The 16,850-nt window shown below is 35.8% G+C and overlaps 2 pseudogenes; both read right to left on the minus strand.

Annotated features, from left to right (window-relative positions):
• Window positions 1–9,568: 9,568 nt before the first annotated feature.
• LOC119537125 lies at window positions 9,569–12,945 on the minus strand (annotated as a pseudogene).
• A 1,088-nt stretch (window positions 12,946–14,033) lies between these two features.
• On the minus strand, window positions 14,034–14,931 carry LOC119538166 (annotated as a pseudogene).
• Window positions 14,932–16,850: the final 1,919 nt, after the last annotated feature.

The following is a 16,850-nucleotide window of genomic DNA, read 5'->3' on the forward strand; positions in this document are numbered from 1 at the left end:
CTGCAGATAAACTTACTGCCCTCCCCCCTACATGGGACATGACTCCCAGGGGTATAAATTTCCCTGGCATTTTGGGACATGACTCATGGGGATGAGCTTGGCTCTGGCATCATGGGATTAAGAAAGCCTTCTTAGACAAATGGGTGAAGAGAAATGAAATGAAATAAAGTTTCAGTGGCTGAGAGATTTCAAATGGAGTTGAGAGGTCATTCTGGAGGTTATCCTTATGTATTATATAGATATCCCTCTTTAGCTTTTAGTGTATCCGAATATAGTAGCTCAAAGGAAATACCTGAAACTGTTGAACTGCAATCCAGTAGCCTTGGTGCTTGAGGATGATCGTATAACTGTATAGTTTATACGGTATGACTGTGATTGTGAAAACCTCATGGCTCACACTTCCTCTATCCAGAGTATGGACAGATGAGTAGAAAAAAGGGGGGCAAAAAGTAAATCAATAAGGGGGGAGGGAAGGAGTATGAGATTGGGTGTTCTTTTTTACTATTATTTTTCTTTTTTCTTTTTTCTTTTTCGGAGTAATGAAAATGTTCAAAAATTGATTGTGGGGTTGAATGCACAACTATATGATGATACTGTGAACAACTGATTGTACACTTTGGATTATTGTATGGTATGTGAATATATCTCAATAAAATTGCATTGAAAGAAAACTTACAAAAACTGTGAGAAATGAGATTATTTGAACTCCAATGTATTTATATCCATTAACTAATGTATTTCATTCATTTATCAAATATTTGTTGAGTACCTGCCGTATGCCAGGCAATATATTAGAAATTCATGATTGGACAGTCAATGAGATAGTGTGGATGATTCTTGATGATTACCCTTGAAAATATGCAAATACAAATGTTTAATGAGATCTATGATGGTAAATTAAAAGGTGATATAGGCAGTTATATGTTTGGGGAGAGATGTTAATCATTGACTTTTGGAGAGAGGAGATCTATGGTAAAACTGTAAAAGTGAATATGTGGCAGTTGGGTGAAGAGTAAAAGAAGATGGCATATTTCAGATATAGGAACAGCCTATGTAAGATTGGCTGGGAATGAACTAAAAAACTCAATATGACTGAGGCAAAAAGTTTGAATGTTAATGGTGAGAGATGCATCTGGAGTAGTAAGGAGAGGCCTGATTATACAGGGTCTGTACATGTTATGAAGGTGCTTGGACCATATTCTGTAATGATGGGAATTAATAAAGAGAATTATAAAGTCAAGTGTTGTGATAGGACTGGAGTTGAAGAAATCATAAGTGCCATTAAGATACAGTTTATATTTAGAGAGTAAGAATAAGTATGATCTCCCAGAGAGCATTTAAAGAATGTTAGATGCAATACTGTGGAAATTGTATTTTAAGGGTAAGCCCAAAAAGAACAAAAGAGAGAAGGAATGAAAATCTAGAGCAGTCTGACATGGAAACCAGTTGTTATAAATAAAATTGTTTAAAAAAACATTATAGAAGAAATGGGAATGTTCTCAGATAGATTGTGGTGGTGAATGCGTAACTATGTGATTATACCAGGAGCCTGTGATTGTACACTTAGGGTGAATTGTATGATGTGTGAATAAAACTTGTTTGAAAACAAACAAACAAACAAACAAAACTAGTGAAGGCCAAATACTAGAGAAAGTTTCAATAAATTATTATTTTTAAAACTTCAGGTTAGGGCAAGAATGAAAATTCTTTAGATACTTGCTGGGTAGCAATAAATTCTAAATGTAAATCTGAAAGAAAAAAGAACACAACATCTGCAAATCTTGAGTATAGCGAATAAATTACCATGTGATAACAGCAAAAAAAAAAAAATAAAGGACATTATATGTTGTCAAAGTATTTATTCGGTTAACATTGGGTAAACTATAAAAAGAAGTAAAGAGAAAATAAAGAAATAATAGTTGAAGATAAAACCCATATGTGAATTTGTTGACCAAACAAAGTTCCAGTCTGCTGGGATATGCTGGGATGAGGCATTAGCTGGTATGTTTAGAATGGTGATAATCATAGAAAATGGGAAATGAGTGCTAAAGTATAAGGCTTCTTTTTGTGGAGATGAAAATATTCTGAAATTAAATTTTGGTGATGGTTGCTAAACTCTTAAATATAGTAAAAACTTAAAACTGGTGAATTTATGGTATACAACTGTATTTCAATTTATGGTATACAATTATATCTCAATTAAGGTTTTTAAAATAATATTTTAGGAACCATGTATGCCATATGCACCCCTCATCTAACAACAGATCAGATACTCAGTAAACATTTATTAAATGAGCAAGTGAAACCATCTTCATATATCCAGCATCCTCTTGTCCTAGCTCTTTCCCTGCACTCCTCTTTCCCTGTGTCTGCACTTAATCTTGATAATGGTAAATGAACTTACTATTTGTGTCAGGTTGGAATTAACTTGATTATTGAATAAAAAACACTAAGTTATGTGTGTTTCTGGTCCCTTTCATAACTGACTTCTTTAAGTAGTTGGAAATTAAATTATATCAGACTACTCAGGGATGTCTACCCTTGCAGGTATACCTCTGAGGAAATGATCAGAAAAATTACTAGTGCTGAAATTATGTGGATTATCAATCATCACCAAGTATATAAAATACTCCCCCTTCTCTCAATGATCCTTTAGGGACCTATATGTATCAGGTGTCACTTCTGTTTATCCTCTGAGATTACCATGATGAAGCTCCTACATATAAAAGCTACATGTGTGGGTTGCTTCTTGGCTCAGAATTATTTTCTTGTATGAGGTTATTAGGACTGTTATGAAAATAGAGAGGTATGGAAATATAGAGGTGAGCCTGAGTGATCTGAATATACTTAAAAGGACATGAGAGTGTTGGCTCCTTCAAAAGACACCTTCCTATTTTCCCAATCTCTTAAATTCAAGGGAGGAGATAAAAACTTTTGAGCCAAGAGGATCAAAGTATCTCATTCTTCATGGATGAAATTATGAAACAAATAGATTTTAGGAGCCAAAGGCCTTTTTTAAAGATATCATAGAAGTGAGGGCTGTCTTTCTTTCGGATGATATTTTATATTATATGAATTTATTAGAAGAACAAACTGTGGATACCTTATAATCTCTGGATTTGTTTGTAAGTTGGTATTTCCAGGATATGACATCACCAAGAGTATGTCATGTGTGCTCATAGAAACACGTTTTGGAAACCAGTATGTATGCATATTTCCAATGTGCTCTTGAAATAGTCTGTGTTGTATTTATGCACTCAGCATATACTTATTGAGCCCCTAATGCATGACAGTTACTGGTCTAAATTCTGGGTTGTAAAAATGACTATGAGTTATGTAATTGGTTGTGTATGTGTGTGGACTCTTGTTTATGCATAGAATCCCATCTCTTTTTCATTCTTTGAGTCCTAGTTACACTAGATTTAATTCATTGTGTCATGATTGCTCATCCTGATTGAACTTTGTGCTCTTTTCCTCTGAGTATATGACCTAAAGTTGTATATTATTCAGATCCTAGTCTAAGAGCCAAATACTCAAAAACTTTCCCTCATTAAACTCAATTTGGTCACCTGCTATTATTTCTCTGGAATTTATGCCCTGTCACTATGATAATTTCTTCTCTTATAAACAAATTATTTAGTTTAGCATGTGTTTTAGAAATAATGTCATGATAAAAGCCGGATCTTCACTGTTCAAAGGTTTTTCAGTATGGCAAAGCCCAGGGTATAATAAATGTAGAAGCCTAGACAATAATTTCCATGTTTAATGATATTTGGAGAGTATACCTATGTTTAAAGGGTTCTGGAAAGCACATGAAGGCATGAAACTGTGAGAATTCTTATGAGTGCATATTATAATTATAAGGATTTGTTTTAGACAAAAGAAAAACCGTTTCTCCTCAAAACTGATGGCAGCATTACCCAAGATCACAATCTTGACAGAAGATGGGAGAAAACAGAAAACTGGTAATCAAGTCCTTCTTTACTTCCAAAGAATTTGCAGTGACTTAAGAGTCTTCTCTTCCTTAACCCTCTAATCCTCTGTCTCTGCACTCATCCACTTTACCCTTGGGATTCTCTTCCATGAAGCCTTTACTTGCTTTTGAAATTATGGGTTGAAGTATAAGGGAATCTGCGCTAGTGAATAATCAGTATCTAGGACATCATTAGGTCAATTTACAAATCCAGTAAATGTACTCCTCTGAATGTATCGTAAAATGGGGTACTCAATGAATAAATGCAGAACAATAGATCCATCTATACAGAGAAATGACCTAAGTGGCAAAATATTGACTTGAGAAGGCAATGGATGGGGTTAAATTTAGTGAATAATCAGTATCTAGGACATCATCAGGTCAGTTTACCAACCCAGCAAATGCACTCCTCTGAATGTATCATAAAGTGGGATACTTGATGAATAAATGGAGGACACTAGGTCCATCTATACAGAGGAATGACCTAAGTGGTAAAATATTGACTTGAAAAGGCAATGGATGGGGTTAAAGTGAAGTGTGGTGGTGGGGGAGGTCTTGACACCTTAATGATATATCCGTGTCTATATCCTTACTGATACACCTATGTATATATCTTTATATCTAGTAGATATATGATATATATTCAAAGAAATACATAGTATATATCTATTTAAAGGATCCATGAGAGAAATAAAGAGTGGGGAAAAGGCAATACCATAATACTTTATTTGTCAGATTAGTCACATATTCAAATTTACATATAAACTGCATTCGTTCCCAATTGGTTGCCTCTCAGCTTCAAATTCACCTTTTTGCCTATGCTATAAAAATGGGTCTTGGCCCTTAAAGTGTTTCTTCTTTGTCAGGTGGTACATGCTATATTTTGTAAGAGAGGGCACTGGAGAGACCTTGCAGGACGAGAGTTTTGCTTGCTGAATTCCAATGTGCTCACTCAGCAGACTCCATCAGCTCGGGTTCCTTTCTCCAGGCAGGGTCTTTCCAGGTAGTGTGACTGGAGCAGCAACACAGTGACTTGTCTGTCATTCAGTGATCCAAGATTGTACCTTTGCTAATGAGGTCTGGGTTTAAGGACCAGGGAGAGGGTCATTTTTTCTTGGGCATTCTATCTCAAACCTAAGGGTAGTGATTATTCCTATATTCATTAGAGTCTCTTTACTTCCTACTAGCCTGTCCTTCATTACTCCAATCCCCTGTTTTAGTTAGTAATTGTTTATATTAAATTTTCCCTATTCAAAGTATTGAGTGGTTTCTCTCTCATGTTTGCATTCAGACTGCTACAGAGACAAATTGCAGTGTTGAAAGAGAGGGCAGTGGATAATGTAATAGATCTGTAATGGCTATGTTGGATCTTTACATAATATTTTAAACCTCATCAATAGATGAAGTCAGTTTCAAGTTATTGCTACTTTATTTGCTAATAAAGAAAATCTGTCAACTTCTAAATTCCTCTTGTTTGAAATATCATCCCACTCTGTATGTAATACCAAATATAACTAGCAGAGTATGATGCTATTTTATGACATTTTACTATATACTTCAGGGATGTTCAGGTTTTCATAATGAAATGTTTGGTATACTTTGCACTTACTATCTTTATCATTAACCGATATTCTCATGTTATTGCATTGTTGAATAAAAAATTGAAAGGTGTTATGAATTGAGTAGTTAAAAATCAACAACTGTGGGTCACTTATAAGAATTGAGAAACTGAACATTTCTGTACATTCTGTGCTTAGAAAGTCATTGATTTTAATCATATAGTACAAAGTGTTGCAGGGTGGAATGATTTATGAAACTCAGTATAACTTCCACAAACTTGTTTGGGAGAGATGGTTATATTGAGGAAGTTTATTACAAATAAATCACTAGCGGTATATACCATTTGGTTATTATTTGTTATGGCATTAGATAATCCTTGATAAATATCCTGAGCTACAAATACATAAAATAACAGTACACAGATCAGAACCATGGGGTGAAATGGTAAAGCATAGTGAGGTCTACTAGGAGAAGAGGAGTCTGATTTGATCATACTGAAGACAGCTCTTTGATCTGTAGACAAAGAGCTAATCAACTGCTCATGTGTACAGCTGAGCAAGGATAAAAAAATATTAATAAGAAGAATGCAGAGTGCTTGCTCAAAGTGAATCATGTTTACAAAAAAATCTCATAGCAGCATATAATTTATAACAATTTATATACAATAGAGAGTTGATAAAACTAAACTGGGGAATTCAGGGTGTTCTTTATCCCCAAGCAAATTCTGCTTCATAAGCTCAGGGAAAGCAGAATTTAAAGTTGGGAAGAAAAGTGAAATGTCTGAGGAGAAACACTCGCATCATCAGAACTCTGATCCACTCAATCCTTTGCCTTTCTAACAAACAATTAAAAAGCACTATAGTTCAGAGAGCTCTTTGGAACTAGGGCAGTGTCTGTGTCATGTTTATAACAAATCTTGTTATCTAGTAGTGCATGTCTTCCAGCATTCTTTTTTTCCCAAACTTCCCTTGACCCTAAAGCTCTAGTACTTAGACATTGAAATTTATTATAAAATTGACAAAATCTACAGAAAAAATGTTTGAAGGTATTAGAAAGGAATCAAGACAGGCAATAATAATTGAGGGGTTCTGATTATTGAGAAGGGAGGAACGTAAAGGAGCCCTGAGTGTCCCTGAACTCTTCCCACCACATGATTCCAATTATAAGTAAGTGGAAATGAAACTCAACAGATAATGGTATTCTTCCTGGACTGAGAGGGAGAGATCAGAATCAAGGGTTGAAAAAGTAGTGAAAATATTGAGGTGAAAGCTCCAGAGAAAAGAAAACCAGAGAAAAGTGAGCACCAACATCTCTAATCACCTCCCCTTGAAGTTGTTGATTAATTCCTAAGTGGTGCAAGCACAGGGTGACACACATGAAATCTAGCAGAAAACAGAAGTGGAAAGGCTAAGGAACTGAGCCAATATTTCAACAAACAATGCTTGCTAGAAACTAGTATATGGATTTTAAACCCTGAGGAGCCTTGGTAAACACCGTGAGCTCTCTGTTAAGACCTGGGATCATGCTCACAATTAAAAGTCTGGGAAATGCTCACTCTGTCAGTGAGGATCACATGCTAGGAATAAGGGCTAATTCCCAAGATTAAGGGCAAAATTTAAATACAAGATTTAAGTAAGCCTGAAAACAGTTCTCAATAATATCAACTTGAGGAGCTAAATGTCTTTCTTCCTATTACAGAAAATTCAACACCTTTAGGAGAAAGATGATATCATCCAGAATATTCATAATGTTGTATTAATAAATTATCACCATCTAACCAATAGTTTTAAGGCTTATTAAAGATAACTGACCAAAAAGTAAAGAAAGCTAATAGAATAGTAAAATATAATCACAGGTGAATTATTATTTTAGATTACCTAGAATGAGCTAAAAAAAGCAAAATTTAAATATACAAGAAAAATTATGAAACTGCAGAGACTTTTCGATAAGACTGAATGTGTAAAACCTTGAGAGCAGGCAAAGTTAAAGATTAATTCTCTTCAAGGAAACATTGGAAGACTGGTAGGTAGCTCTTCAACAAAAATAGAGGGACAGTGGAATGATATTTTAAAAATGCCAATGGGGAAATAATCTAAGGTTGTATAGTAATGAAAATATCTTTCAAATATGAAGATGAATACACATTTCAGGCAAACTTCTGAGCATATTTACATATTTTATTTATTTCACTTGACTTATTTCACTAAGACCTTCAGTGCCACATGGAATAAATAAGGAAGCAGACATCCTTGAATTTTCTTTCTGATCTTGAAGTCAGCCATAGAGTTGTAGTAGACTACCTCTCAAATTTCATTGAAACTGTCAGGAATGTCATCACTTTTTTTTCCTGAATATTCTGAGATTCGTTATATAGTTTTCTGTTTCATTTTTAAATACATGCTTATAGTTTATTACATTGTCAATTGTACAATGTCGAAGCAATTTTGCCTTGGTATACTTGATTATGATTTATAATTTTATTTATTTATGAATTTGTTTTGCTAATTTTGTGATAAGTATTTTTAGGTCTGTTTTCATGATGGATATTGTTCTTATAATATCATTGGTACCAGCTTTTGGAATCAGGGTTCTGCAGGCCTAGTAAATTAGACTGGAGACTACTCTTTTCTCCTGTATTTACTGAAATGTTTGTTTTGATATTGGTAGAATTTATTGATTAAAAATGTTTAATAAAACTCATGAGTGAAGCTTCCTCTCAATGGTGGCTTTTAAAAAAGTTTTTATATAAAAGGTTTTGATGAAGAATGATTTCCTCATATAGGTTTAAGGTTATTCACATCTTTTATGTATTTTTTGCCAGTGTTTTTAATCTGTATCTCTCAAGAAATGTTTGTATATTATTTAAGTTGTTGAATGCAATGTCAATAATTTATTCATGATATGCAATTATTGTTTTAATGTCTTTAGTATGTGGAAATATCCATTTTTCTTTTTTCATAACAGCTATGTATGTTTGATAAATTTATGGATTTTTAAATGAAAGGTTTTGATGAGGAATTATTTCCTTTTATAGGTTTAGGGTTATTCACATCTTATATGTATTTCTTGTCAGTGTTTTTAATCTGTGTCTCTCAAGGAATTTGTGTATATTATTTATGTTGTTGAATGCAATGTCAGTAATTAATTCATGATATACCATTATTGTTATGTCTTTAGCATGTGGATCTATCCATTTTTTCTTTTCTCATAAGAGCAATTTATAGTCCGTTTTTCCTTTTTTTGTTGTTTTTGCCTTGTTTTTGGCTTTTTGCCTCTTTAAATGCATCCTTTATTTTATTTTCATTAATCCCTGTTGCTACTTTATTATTTCCATATTTTTACTTACATTTAGTAAATTTTTCTCTTCTCTTTCTCATTCTTCACATTTTAGGACATATGTTTTTACATGTGTGTATTTATTTGTTTTGAGGTAACACAGAATATACAACGGTGGAATTAAACCAGAATTCAATAACAAAAAAGTTATCAGAAAATTCTCAAATATTTGGAAATTAAGCAATACACGTGTCAAGATTTCTTTAGTTAGGGAAGAAGACATAATGAAACTTAACATATTGTAGACCAAATGAGAATGAAAATAGAGGATATCAAAAACTGTGGGATGCAACAGAAACAATGGTTAAAGGGAATTCTTAGTATAAATACGTGTATTCCAAAAGAAGAAAGTTTTATAATCAGTAGCATAAGCTTCCTTATCATGAAACAAAAGAGCTACAGACTAAATATGAAGAAATAATAAAAGGAAAGAAATGATAAAGAAAAACTTAGAAATAAAATAACATGAGAGATATCAGTCTTAACCCAAATACACTTCACGCCATCCTATAGCTGTGGTCTGTGAAATAAATGTCTTTAAGATTGAGCATGATGATGTGAATCCCCAAACATGGAGCACACAAGAGTTCAACCTGTTTCCATCTCTAGGAAGAAAATGTTTTCTTTCCTTGATTATACCTTGGAAAGATTACTGTTGGGATCCATAATTCAGAAAAAAAAAAAATCTGTGCCACCTGCTTATGGATTACCTTGTTTATTACAGCATAGGCAATACGGTTGAGTACAGGTGGCACAAGGAATTACATAGTAGACCAAAGAATGTTGGCAGATGTCCAAATTGTGGCTGAAAAAGGAGAAGACTAGAATGTAAAACTCAAGGAACATGAAAATTTGAGCTGTGCACATGTTAAATGCTTTGAATCATGCCTCGTTTTGTTGTAGATGAAAACAACCTGGAAAGTCAGGATGTAGGAGACAAGGATAAAAATCATGTCAATTCCCAGAATTGTAAAACCCACAAAGAGACAACATATTTTATTGACTCATTTGCCTTTGGCAGCCAGCTTTACTGCAGCCATGTGTTCACAGTAAGAATGGGCAGTATCAGTGGAGTGGAAAATGTGCAGTCTTTTGACTAAAATGGGTAGCTGGCTTACCAGCATGGTGGCTATGATTGCTACCACCACCATCAGGCAACACAAGATGAAAGGTGTGAGGAAGGAGATGTACCTCAAAGAATAACATATTGGACAAAGACCATGGCCAACAGGATGCCAGATTTCATGCACCGCAAAGCATGGACATAAAAGAGCTGGGCTAGGCAGGCTTTATCAAAGGCCATGGAACAGGAGCTGAACTAGAAGATGGCCAACACCTTGGAAGCAGTGGCTGTGCAGATTCCTACATCAGTGGCTGCTTGAGCTGGTGCAAATGGTGTTCTTCAGAGATGATGATTTGATCTTTCCAAGTAGAGCCACTAGGTATACTGCAAAGAAGGGAAAACCAATCCAAAACTGAATATTCTCTAGTCCAAGAATTCCAATTAGGGTTACTGTTCTGGGGTCCAGATTTGACTTGTTGATGGATGCCACAGAAGTTAGTGATCTCTCTTCTTACTACTGATTCTTTTACCTGCAGAAGGAGAACATGAATGAGAAATTACCATTCAGACACATTGAGCATTGAACAAATAAGTTCAGTGTTTTAGATGAAAATTAAGCCAGATTATCCTGAGTTTCATGCACATATTAGAAAAACAGAAGCAACCATGCAAAGCTTCAGTAGAACCATATATTATGGTGAGAAATGGGAAAGTTTCAGCATTTCTCACTTAGCTCTTGTGGAAATGAAAACCATGATCTTCAGAACACTAGTTTCCGTGAATTTCATGAGTTCCAGGCTGGGCTGCCTGAAATACCACACTGGGCATTTTTTCTTTGCCAGTTTCTAGATACCAGCCCAATTTCACTGCAATTTAAAGTGCCTATGCATCCTGTTCTCGGTCCCAAAGTCTGGGTTATGCAATTATCTCTGAGTCTTTGGTGTTGGTTTTTTAATTGATAGGGTAGAGTTTAGCTCTCTTATATTCACTCATTCCTTCATTAAAATATTCAGCAAGTCACTGTTGTCCCCTGTGATTGTGGTCCTCTGAGGAGTTTTGAAGAGTATGGGTTGCTTTCAGAGACAGCCAGGGATAACTGTTCACTAAATGAGTTAAGGCCCATTTAGGTTTAGGATCAATTAAAGGCCATGGAACAAGAGCTGAACCAGAAGATGACCAGCATCTTGGGAGCAGTGGATATGCAGATCCCTATATCAGTGTCTGCTGGAACTGCCATGAAGAAATACAAATTGCTTTCTGCAGAGATGATGATTATAAAATGATCTTTCCCAGTAGAGCCACCAGGCACACTGCAAAGAAGAGAAAATCCAAAAACTGAATATTCCCTAGTCCAAGAATCTCAATTAGTGTTCAATTACTGTTCCGGGGTCCAGATTTGACTTGTTGATGGATGCCATAGAAGTTAGTGATGTCTCTTCTCACCACTGATTCTGGTACATGCAGAAAGAGAACATGAATGGGAAATGAAAAGGCTGCAGCCCACTACCATTCAGACAAACTGAGCATTGAACAAGTGCTTCAGATGGAAATTTAGCCAGATGATCCTGAGTTTCTACACCATAGGTTAGGATAGCAGAAGCAAGCAACCCTGCAAAGCTTCAGTAGAATCATATATGATGGTGAGAGACGGGAAAATTTCAGCATTTCTCACTTAGCTCTTTTGGAAATAGAAACCATGACCCTCAGAGTACTAATCTTTTGTGACTTCCATGAGCTGCCTGAAAAACCACATTGGGCTTTATTTCTTTGCCAGCTTCTAGATGCCAGCCTGATTTCACTGCAATTTAAAATTCCCACACATTCTGTTTCTCTAGTCCTGTGTGTTAGTGTTAGTGCATAGCTGTATGAGAGTCCTCATTCTGAGTTACACTGCTCTTGGTCCCAGATAGTGGGTTATGCAGTTATCTCTGAGTCTTTGGCATTGGTTCTTAATTGGTAGGCTAGAGTTTAGCTCTCTTACATTCACTCATTCCTTCACTAAAATATTCAGCAAGTCACTGTTGTGCCCTGTGACTGTGGCCCTCGGAGGAGATCTGAAGAGTATGGGTTGCTTTCAGAGACAGCCAGAGGCTGATGGTTCAATAAATGAATTAAGGCCCATTGATGTTTAGGGTGGATTAATTTTGTAGAATAGGAAGGTGGAATATAGACATTGATTTCACAGAGGATTAGGTGATTTAAAGAGAGAGGGAGAGGGAGAGGGAAGCTACAGAAGAGAATTTAAGAAAAAATGGGAAGTTAAAATATGATAGGTTATAATGTAAAGCAGAAGAATCTGGTTATGTTGCACATAACCTGCATCTGGATTAGCAAGATTTTGTTAATTTTTTTTCCAGTGTTTAAAGCTCTCTAGACTCCTTGGACTCTGCTTAAGGATACACGTCTTCCGATTTGCATAATGGGGATCCACTTTCTCTTTTAATAACTTGATACCATGCCATGACGCTATACACCACACTGTACTATGACTGGTTAACTCTGGTTTGAATCATGAAGCTGCTTTATAAATAATGCCTGACTTATAATGCCCATGTCTGTAGTTCTATTCTCTGTTTTGCATTGTCTTTTTTTCCCTTCTGAGAGATACAAATAACATATTTAAGAAGACAAGCATTTGCTGCAGGCTGTCTGCCTCTACAGTTTCTTACCTTCCTTTGCTCATCTCAAACTGCTTTTGCCTGAAGGACAAATTCTGGGAGGAGGGTCATACCAGAGAGGAATTTCTAAGGTTTCTGTCCCACAGTGGTGACAGGGCCAGGGACCCAAGAAGGGGGAACTGACAGGCCCCAGAGTGCCTTCGGGAGGTGCCAAGATCCTCCTCCACTGCTCTCCAAACCTGAGCATTGTTGGCCTGTGTAGCAAATGCAGCCCTTCAACTAACTGTCTCTCATGTACCTTCAGTTAACTGTCCCACAGCCCTGAGGAACGGTAGAGTCTTTAAGTCTCCTCCATGGAGGCCTTTGACAGGGTGGGCTGAAACAGTGGCCACCATCAGAACCAGGTCTTGGGGGAACTGAATCCACTGATCAAACACCAAGATCGATGGTCTGCCCTGCCCACACCAGTGTTGTGGAAGAAGAAGATGTTTTTAAGTGCCTTTCTGACATCAGCAAGCTAGCTAGGGGCTGGACCCCACAGTGGCCTGCTGTGAGAGTGGGGGATAGGTGTCAGTGGCCACTGAGAAGAGAGAGTAATTTACTGTTCTGTACCATAGTTTATTAACCTCTTCCTTGTGCTCTTCCTTGGATGCTGTACAGTCTTCTTCTGGCTTCTAGAGTTTCAAAATAGTTGCATCACACTGTTGCTGCCAATGTAATAGTCATTTTGATGGAAGGACTGAGTCCTGCAGCCCCTACACTTCCATCTTCCCATACCCTCCCATATATCTTTACATTCTGAATGTATTGCAAACAATTGAAAATACAATTAACGAGCTATCTTTATGTCTGGGAACCTCAAATCACCAGATGTTTCAGAGGACTTGAGGACAGAGGCATTTTTAATTGTTTATTTGAATTGCTGATCGCATACACACTTAAACATGCACATATACACACACTTGTTTAGGAGATGCTGACCCTGTGTGTGTGTGTGTGTGTGTGTGTTTATTCTTTCTGCACACTTCAGTCACTGCTGATCTGCCAGAGTTAACTACTCTTTTGGTTGCTTTTTCCTAATTGAACACTTTTTTTTATCTTTTAGAGTAATAAATTTAAAAATTTCTCAAGTTATTTGCATTGTGTTGCTGTGGTTGTTTTTGATAGTTATATACTTGGTTGTGGAGACAAGTAAAAATGGAAAAGGTGGCAAAAATAGTTAAAAGCAATTATGATACCACACTAATTCTCAAGGCATCTAATCTAGAATGTTAGTACTGATTAATTATGTCAGTATCTTGAAATTATACTGGCCTGCTGGCAAAAAGCAGTGTATCATTGTGTTCAATCTCTATTCTTCCATTCTCATTCTTGGAACCCTATGTTTGTTCAGAAAGTGCCAGCTGAGCTGGTTTTTCTTTGCAGCTGAAATTTCCCATCAATGCTGTTTCTCACATAACTTCACCCAGAGCAGCTTCCTAATCTACTGGCTCTTCACTGAGTACACAATGGGATTCATTGGGGTGGAAACAAAAAGAAGATAACAGCAATAACGATTCTAATAACAGGAGAGGCAGTTTTGGCAAACCGATGGAGGACAGACAAGGTAACAATAGGTATATAGAAGATGAGTACAGCACAGAAGTGGGAGGTGCAAGTGTTGAGGACCTTGAGGCAGCTTTTGTTTGAGGCAATGCCCAGAACAATTTTCAATATCACCATGTAAGATACAGAAATGCACACCAATTCTGTCATAGGTGTAAGAGCCACAAAAAAATCCATAGATGATATTGACCCTGTTGTCAGAACAGACCAGCTTCATGACATCCTGGTGGAGGCAGTAGGAGTGGGATAAAAGGCTTTTCTTACAAAATTTCAGCCTCCTTAGAATAAAGGGGAAAGGAAGGATGAAGAAAAAACTTAACCCAGCAAATACAAGGACGACTTTAATGACACTGGCACTGGTAAGAATAGATGTATATCGCAAAGGGGTATAGATGGCTATAAAGCGATCAATGGACATGATGAGAAGTAGTGATGACTCCATAGCTGAGAATCCATGAATGAAAAATGTTTGTGCAAAGCAGGCATTGGGGGAAATTCCTGCGTCATTGAAATAAGAAGATTCTCAGCATGGTTGGTAGGGAGGAGATGGACAGTCCCAGGTCAGAAACTGCCAGCATGGAGAGGAAATAATACATAGGCTCATGCAGAGAGCTCTCTGTTTTTATGAAAAAGAAGATGGTGCAGTTCCCCAGGATGGCAAGGAGGTACATGAGGCAAATGGGGAGAGACAACCAACTGTGAGCTGTCTTCATCTCTGGAATCCCAATCAGGAAGAAGGTAGAAATTTCCACTTCTGAGGTGTTGAAGTCTGACATAGCAAATATGAGGGAATCAGGATGTGAGAATCAACAGAACCTTCCTTCGGTGCCATAAAAAAAAAATTGTGTTAAATTAGTGTATTTTTGTCATTTGGTAAATAGAAAGCTTGAGAGTGCAGCCATTTTCCCATAATAATTCTTAGGACTAATACAAGATATCTAGAAGTAATCTCATGATCCATATTAATAGGATAACAAATAAAAAATGGAAATGTTTTAATCTCCCTGTGTCGTCATCAGCAAGTACAAATATTCCAAATATTTTCCCTGGCGTCTGCATACAGAAAGCAAGCAACAAATTTCCCCACCTCTATTTTGTAAAGGATATTGTCTGAGGATAGCAATGCTCTATAAACTTTGAAATTCCATGGATTAGCAAAGTGTAGGACCAAATTAGGATCATCACTTAATACAATTTAAATTGCAATTATTGGAGAAAATTAGCCTTCACAAAACTCCAAACTTTTAAAAGATGTTGCTTGGACAACTGGATTTCCATATGCAAAAGATTGAATTTGGACCCATATCACACATCATAAATGAATATTATAAGAAAATATAAGATCTAAATTTAAGAACTAAAACAGTAAAACCCTTTAAAGGAAACATAGCTGTAAATCTTTGCCACCTGGATTAGAGAATGGATTTTAGATAAAATCCCAAAAGTACAAACAGGGAAAGGAAAAAAAAAAAAGAAAATAAGGAGTTTTTAAAAAATAAACATTAAAAAATTAAAAAAAAAATCTTTTGTGCTCTAATGATACCATCATGAAAGGAGTTAAAAGGCAACCAAGTAAATGAGAGAAAATATTTGCAAGTTATATATATAGACTTGTCTCCAGAATATTTAAAGATCGCTTAAAACCTAAAAATAAGTATGAAAATATCCTTAACTCATTAATTTTTAGGATAATGCAAATCAAACCACAGGGCAATATACCCATACAATTTTAACAGTTAAAAACTATGCAACAATAACCCGTATTAGCAATGCTGTGCAGAAAATTGAATTCTTATATCTGATGGGTTTTTGGAATGGTGCAGCCACTTTGGAAAAGAGGGTAGTCATTTATCAAAATGTTAAACATAGAGTTACCATATGACCAAGCGATATGGATGCATTTGTTCACAAACAACTTATACCCAATTGTTCATATAAGTGTTATTGATAATGGTTAAAAAAATTGAAATTGCACAAATGCCCGTCAACTAATGAATTGATAAACTCTGATATATTCATAGAATGAAATATTGTTTGGTAAAGAAAATGAATGATTTGCTGTACGTGCTACAACATTGATGAACCTTGATAACATTATGCTAAATAAAAGAGGCCTGGTACAAAACAGCAAATGTTGGATTATTCCACTACATTTTAATTAATTAATTAATTCTGTCACAGATTTTGAATTCCAAATCCTAGGTTCAACTAGATCTGTGTCTGTGAGAGAATCATAAATCCCAGAGTCAATAATAGTTTATAAGTGGAATAAACAAAGGAAGGAAAGGGGATAAAGAAACCATTTAAATTAAGCGAGATACATTTTACGTAACCATGGTCTGGATGTTATTTTTTGCTGGTATAAAAGCAATTTTATTGAAGGTAACTTGTTCACATTATTGAAACAAACCATTAGTATTCCTAAGCGTTAAAGGCAACATTACATATAAATATATATTTCATATTCAGGTTTTCTTTTCCTATCAATCTATGAATACCAGAGAACTGTCATTCTCCTGTAGTGTGACAACCAGGTCACTTCTTTTCACTATACTGCCTTGTTTTCTTCTCTTGATCTCTTGTTCATGTATATGCTGCAAAGGTCTTATAGATTCCTTTTGGATATAATCAATGCACAGCTTTTCTACTGTTGATCCTTTTTTCTAAATATTCTTATTCTCTTAAAATACCCTTT

Source organism: Choloepus didactylus, chromosome 6 (assembly GCF_015220235.1).
Source record: "Choloepus didactylus isolate mChoDid1 chromosome 6, mChoDid1.pri, whole genome shotgun sequence".
Lineage (NCBI taxonomy): Eukaryota > Metazoa > Chordata > Mammalia > Pilosa > Megalonychidae > Choloepus > Choloepus didactylus.